This window comes from Dreissena polymorpha, chromosome 9 (genome assembly GCF_020536995.1).
Source record: "Dreissena polymorpha isolate Duluth1 chromosome 9, UMN_Dpol_1.0, whole genome shotgun sequence".
Classification (NCBI taxonomy): domain Eukaryota; kingdom Metazoa; phylum Mollusca; class Bivalvia; order Myida; family Dreissenidae; genus Dreissena; species Dreissena polymorpha.
In genome coordinates, this window is record NC_068363.1 from 39593651 (window position 1) to 39600354 (window position 6704).

Below are 6704 nucleotides of genomic sequence, written 5' to 3' on the forward strand. Positions count from 1 at the left end.
CAAAAGTCCAAAACGGTGTAAATATGCACTATTGTGCAATTTTATGTTGGATTGCATGTCGTTCTTAAGTTCATTCCAAGTTTTCTGGATATCTGTTGATCTAAATTCATTGGACTTGCATAATTGCACCGTGATAAAATATGTTTATGTACGTACATGCACAAAAGGTTTATTTAGTGAATGTTAGGACTAAAGAATAAAGACAAAAAGACTAAAGACTCTGTTTATTCGTTTCACGATACAATTTTCCATTACTCACATGTATCTTGTATATAGATGTATACGTAGAAATGTTCTAGTTTTAAAACTAGCAAAACATAACAGAATGGTTGGTGTAGCTGCTTGATGATTAATTGATTACATTGAGTTCATCGCTATATTATAAATTTATAAAAATAATTATTTATTTAAACTATATAATAAAATATTGGTATTACAATTTGAGACATAATCCATGTGTTCATTCACTCATCATGTATTGTTAAAAATAAAGCTAACGTATTTATTTATGTTTTAATACTATATTGAACATTTTCAGTTTGTTTTTCCTTTAGAAGACACAGTTAGGAATGGCGATTTTAAAGTATATTTTAATCGATCACTTTGAGTGATTAAGCCCGTTTTTCCCTCGATCCCACTTGCCTTCGCGCTTTCTTTCCTGTTTGTATCATATTAATTTTTTCTACAGAACGATTTAGATACTAACTCCTGCACTTCAAACTAATTCAAGGACGATTACAAAATGTTCAATATCAAACGTAAACAAAATGTGGTGCAAACCCCGTTCATGATAAGTAAATATAAGATGTATGTAAATAACTATATAAAAGATATATTCTTATGCACTAATTTGTTTTTACCATAACTTGTGTATAACTTCAATTCAAAAGAGACAAAAATCATCTATATAAGAACAATTTTGTTAACCTATCATTCGTTATGCTCATTTTAATGTTGCATGTATGGTTTATATGGATTAAGTAAAAGTTTTTGTTTGTGTCGGGATCGTAAGAAAACTTTCGTATAATAGCATTTGCAAATAAATTTGAAAGTATTATCATAATATCATTGCGAATTTAGCCATGTTTTAGTCTATTTCATATTCACTAATACGAACACAATAATAAAACTGACCAATCTTTATCCCACATGGGAGGTTTACAAGTAGAAGATATTTGCCCAGAGTCTTTAGTACACAATTCAGTTAAAAAGGTAAAATCCGAACAAAACAGTTGCAACATACAGGTTGTTAGCTTTTCTGCACACGAACTGTACAATTCAGGTCATAACATTATTAACATATGCAATATGCTTGCATAAACATAATTTCAGGACATGCACATGTATTATTTGAGTATTACAAAATCTACTTAAATTAACTAGTACTTGCTTTAAAATAATAATGTTCTAATAATCGCCCCGTATGGCACTCTATGTATCACTACGCTCTTTGGACAATAGATAAACTGCTGCGATCATCATTCCTGGTATAACCAAGCTATAACTTTCGACGTATTTGTGATAAGGTCCTTGGACAACACATGAACTAATGCGACAGTCAGACTCGGTATCATTACACTTTTACTTTCGCTGTATCTTTGTTAATAGAACGAGCTCCCTGGACAAGACATTATCTGCGCGACCTTCTCACTATCACATCACCTTTGCGTTCAAGGTATCTGCGTTAAAAGAACAAATCGATAACATTCTGATTATCGCGCTCATTTGATATCATGCTAAAGTACAACACGGGACTAAATTGGTTTAGTGCTAGTTTGTTAAACATGATGATGATGATGATGATGATGATGATGATGATGATGATGATGATGATGATGATGATGATGATGATGATGATGGTGATGATGATGGTGATGATGATGATGATGATGATCAAGGGAATGTTCATGATGTTGATGCCGTTGATGAAGATGTTAATTACGATATACATCATGTTGATGATGATTCAATCATTCTTTACACAATGAAAAAAAACGTGTGTTTTTCATATTTGTGTTTTAACCTTTTTTATTCTTTTTTTCCATTCCATTGAATTGATTTGAGAAGCTATTGAGTGTGCAAGGAATTCATATTAACATTAATGCTGATCAAGTCTTGTATATTGATTATTAATTTTAGCGAATGAAATATATGGACGGGATGGATGATTTTAATTCCTATTAATTTATGCGCTTACTCCTCATGGCTTATCAAAACTATTCAAATGATAAAACCGTTTTCGCTGTGATAAATTGTATTGTTTTAATGATGTTTAAAAGCTTCCATCCTTTGCATCCAAAAGATTCCTAACCAATTACACTCTGTATTATTATTATATAATTATTATGTTAAACACGGAAGGTAAATGACAGACGCTTGTAATCTTAGTACTCCAAGATCTGCCAATTCTCGCAGTCAACATTTTTCAATATGACTGAAGATATTTGAGTCATTTTGTCTTGTACATTCTGACCAACGAATGTTGTCTTTTAAGTCTGACGTCTGTCTTAGTTCCTCTGACTCTTAATTAATGTGTTTGCCCTAACACTTTAGTGTAAAAAATATTGGAAACACGGATTTTAAGAATTTCGATTTTAAAAGCTTGGCATACGTTATTTATTAAATGATCTTATTAACAGCTAAACATATTCAAGCATTTAAAGATTTTCATTGATGTAAAAGGTTTCACCGACATTCAATGATCATGATTCATGTACAGAAAATGATTAAAATACATTGAAAAGTTGCAGTATTTACAATGATTTCTTCGATATATTAAAATGACCTTTTCAAGTTTTGGTAAAATGACAAAATAAAAAAAATCAGATTCGCAAATTTTCGTTGCATTTTTTATATTTATGAGGAAACAGTAATTTTGACAATTGGCCATGCTCTAAAATATCCATTATATGAATCTTTTGACCATTTAGAAACCTGAAAATTATAAAGCGTTGCAACGCGGAACGATTGAAAAATTTGGAGAGTTCTGTTGTTGTCGTTATATTTGGTGATACTACGAGACTTGCATATATAAAGTATAAAAAAAACATAACTCATTGTATGATCACGGATGGCCGAGTGGTCTAAGCGATTGACTTAAACTCCAGGGTTCAGTGGTTCAAGCCAGTTGAGGGTTATTTCTTTTATTTTTTTAATTGTTTAATTGTTATTTTTTGTTAACTGATGCTTTTAAGATAAGATGTTTTCAAATATCAATATAAAGCATTTAATGACAAACTTCAATACATGCCACAATCTGTGAAAAGGACCCTTTAAGCCTAACGTTATTGAGATAAATAACATGTTCCTGAACAATTATTATGAATGCATAAACAGAATTGCCATGCTATGCAACAATTAGTTCGCCGTAATCAACCATTCACAACTTCGAAACTACGTCGTTTATTTGTAATATTGGCATAAATGTTCGAAAGCTATCATCCGTGCTACTTTGGAAATGTGGCAGCATTTACCTTTTTTACCAGTTGTTTGAGTTTCCTGAGTAAATCATCGGGTCATTGATATTGCCATGTATTAAAATTTCCAAATTAAGATTCCGTCTTTTCTATGATAACAAAAATGAACTAATAAATCAATTTAAGACATACGTATGGTTGTGAATAGGCAGATACTATTATTGAAAAGGTAAGTCGAAGGCACTGTAGTTTTATTGATATATAACTTTTCGTTTTGTTTCTGTGTCTCAAAATAACGGTAAAAACATGCAAATGTCACAAAGCTCTGGTTGTTATCAACATGCGTCAATAACCTTACCGCTTATCCGATGCAATTGCGTAATGCAGATAACGATAACAGTAGGCATGTGGTGTCAACTAACACGCGATATATTGTACCCAATATTTCTGTCTCAAATAAACGTATATTTAACAATCGGTTATTGCTTACTTGTGTGCGACTTGAAATGTCACAGACGTGACGAATACCCCCACATGCCGCATTGACACAGACCATGCTTAATGTTTAAAACGCACTTAATGACCCCTTGACCTAGTTTTTGACCCGGCATGGCCCATGTTCGAACATGACCTACACATCATCTAGATACAACTTCTGACCAAGTGTGGTGAAGATTGGATGAAAACTACTTGAATTGGAGAGCGGACACCATGCTGAACGTGTAAAACGTACTAAGTGGCCCTGTGGCCTAGTTTTTGATCGGGCATGGCCCATGTGCGAACTTGGCCTTTAGATCATCTAGATAAAACTTCTAATCAAGTTTGGTGAAGATCGGATGCAAACTACTTGAATTAGAGAGCGGACATCATGCTGAACGTTAAAAAACGCACTAAGTGACCCCGTGACCTAGTTTTTGGCCCAGCATGGCCCATGTTTAAACTTGGCGAAGAGATCATCTAGATAAACGTGTGACCAAGTTTGGTGAATATATTGGATGAAAAATACTTGAATTAGAGAGCGGACAACATGCCGCATGTTTAAAACGCACTTAGTGACCCAATGACCCAGTTTTTGATCGGGAATGGCCCATGTTTGCCTATGTTCGAACTTGGCCGTAAGATCATCTAGATAAAACTTCTGGCCAAGTTTGGTTAAGATCGGTTGCTGAATGTTGAAAACCGTGACTTAGTTTTTGGCCCAGCATGGCCCATGTTCAAACTTGGCGCAGAGATCATCTAGATGAAACTTATGACCAAGTTTGGTGAAGACATTGGATGATAACTACTTGAATTAAAGAGCGGACTTAATGACTAATGGGGTTGTTTACCCTCGGGACTTCGGTTTAAAACAATTGCCCGAGCACACTGCTTTACATAAAAGCTTTGCGTTAGATAGGTCGTAAACGACCCTATGGTCAGCCCGATTTGATTGGGCTGAACCATGTAAACAATATGGGACTTTGCAGTGTTGTTGCGGTGCTTTAATACAAATCTAATCAGTTAAAAATATCTAAGTAAAAATATTTAAAAAGCGTTGAAAACGAGATACTCGGCAAAACAACTTTGCATTTATAACCTTGCTAAAAGAGCAGTTTTTCTATTGGTTTACTGTGTTTTGAAACGATGGCGCTGATTGGCCGAAATTGCCTAACTTGCAAAAGCAAGTAGGTCAATCCGATTTTAATACATGTAATTTTACAGCTGACGACCTTGATATAAGTTTATTATTTATCACGAAAACAATTCAATATATAATGAAAAAATATATATGAAAGAAAAAAAGGATAATTACATCAAAAAGAACTAAAATTCCATTTGCATTTAGACTCAGACATACAGTGTATTATAATAATACACTACTATGAAGGTGTTTTATTATTGTGTGTTGTCGTGTATGTTAAGAAAGAAAGAGAAAAAGAGAGAATAGCCCAAGTTATATTAGTAGGGATGGTGGAAACACATACTATTGTGTATGGCATCATCATTACTAGATCCATTGTTCAGCATATGCTGCAATGGAGTTGTTGGATTCTTTTAACTTTGTGATCTGTGTTTTAAGATGTTACAAGAAAAGTATTGATGCAAATCACCAAGGGGCGTCGGGAATTTCAGTGTAAAAGGCACTCAATGAAGTAACATGGAACGATTTTTTTTCTACTGTGAATATTAATATATTGGCCGATTAATGTAAACAAAATAGAAAAAGATACTGGTATAACCATTATCTATGATTTTGTGTTATAACCCTCAAAAAACCATTATATATGATGTTGTGTTATAACCCCTAAATAACCATTATCTATGATTTTGTGTTGTAACCCCCAAATATTTCATTTACATTGGTTTCCTTTTTTTACTGGCATCCGTGTGCAGTTTTCATTAATGAAACAGAACTGTGTAGGTTTTAAAAAATCTGCTTCATCTTGTAAGAGTAATTTCATATTTTTCTCAACTTCAAGGGGAGATGATTCTGAATTTATTCTTACGTTGCTCATTTACGATAGAGGCTGAGTACTCATTGATATGAAAACACTGTAAAAGTTTTAATGTATTTACGACCCCCCCCCACCCTCTCACACATATATTTCATGGGCATAATAGAAACTAAATATGGTAATAATAAAACAGCATATTTTTTTAACTAAAATGTCTACATCAAAACAAAAAGTTAACATAGAATATAAATAAAATAATTTGATTTTACTAGGGCTCGAACCTTGGGCCTCTCACATGTGAAGCGAGCATGTAACCACTACACTACGGAACCGCTTGAAAAATCACCTTCTCACTAAGATATTAATAAGCTATTAATAGTAGATTTAAATGTAAACCCGGAAGTTTAAACGCTGGATAGTGAGCGGGGTTAAAGGTCCATACCAAAGGGCCCATACCACTGGCAAGAAACGGGTCAGGCCTGCGGCCTTCTATATATGGTTCTTAAAAAACCCTGTAGGAGGACTTGATAGTAATGAGACTGGGGTGCTGTGATGGTGCTCCTCAGTGATACGCGGCTGCTTCCTTTATCAAGACTCTTATTACAATTTATAATACGTGTCGCGCTTCGCGCTCTATAGCGCCTTTATTAGTAACTAGGTGGTTGCTAGGATAGTGGAACAAAGAAGTTTTGTTTTTTTACAAAACCAGAAAGTTTCACCGGTTCGCGTATTTGCACAGTCCTTGTGATCATTTATTATTGCCCAGTCCATGTGATCAGTTATTAATTAAAAGAATTAGCTTTGCATTATTGGCAATAAATGTTGTAGTAAATGTAATAGGCACAAATGCAGT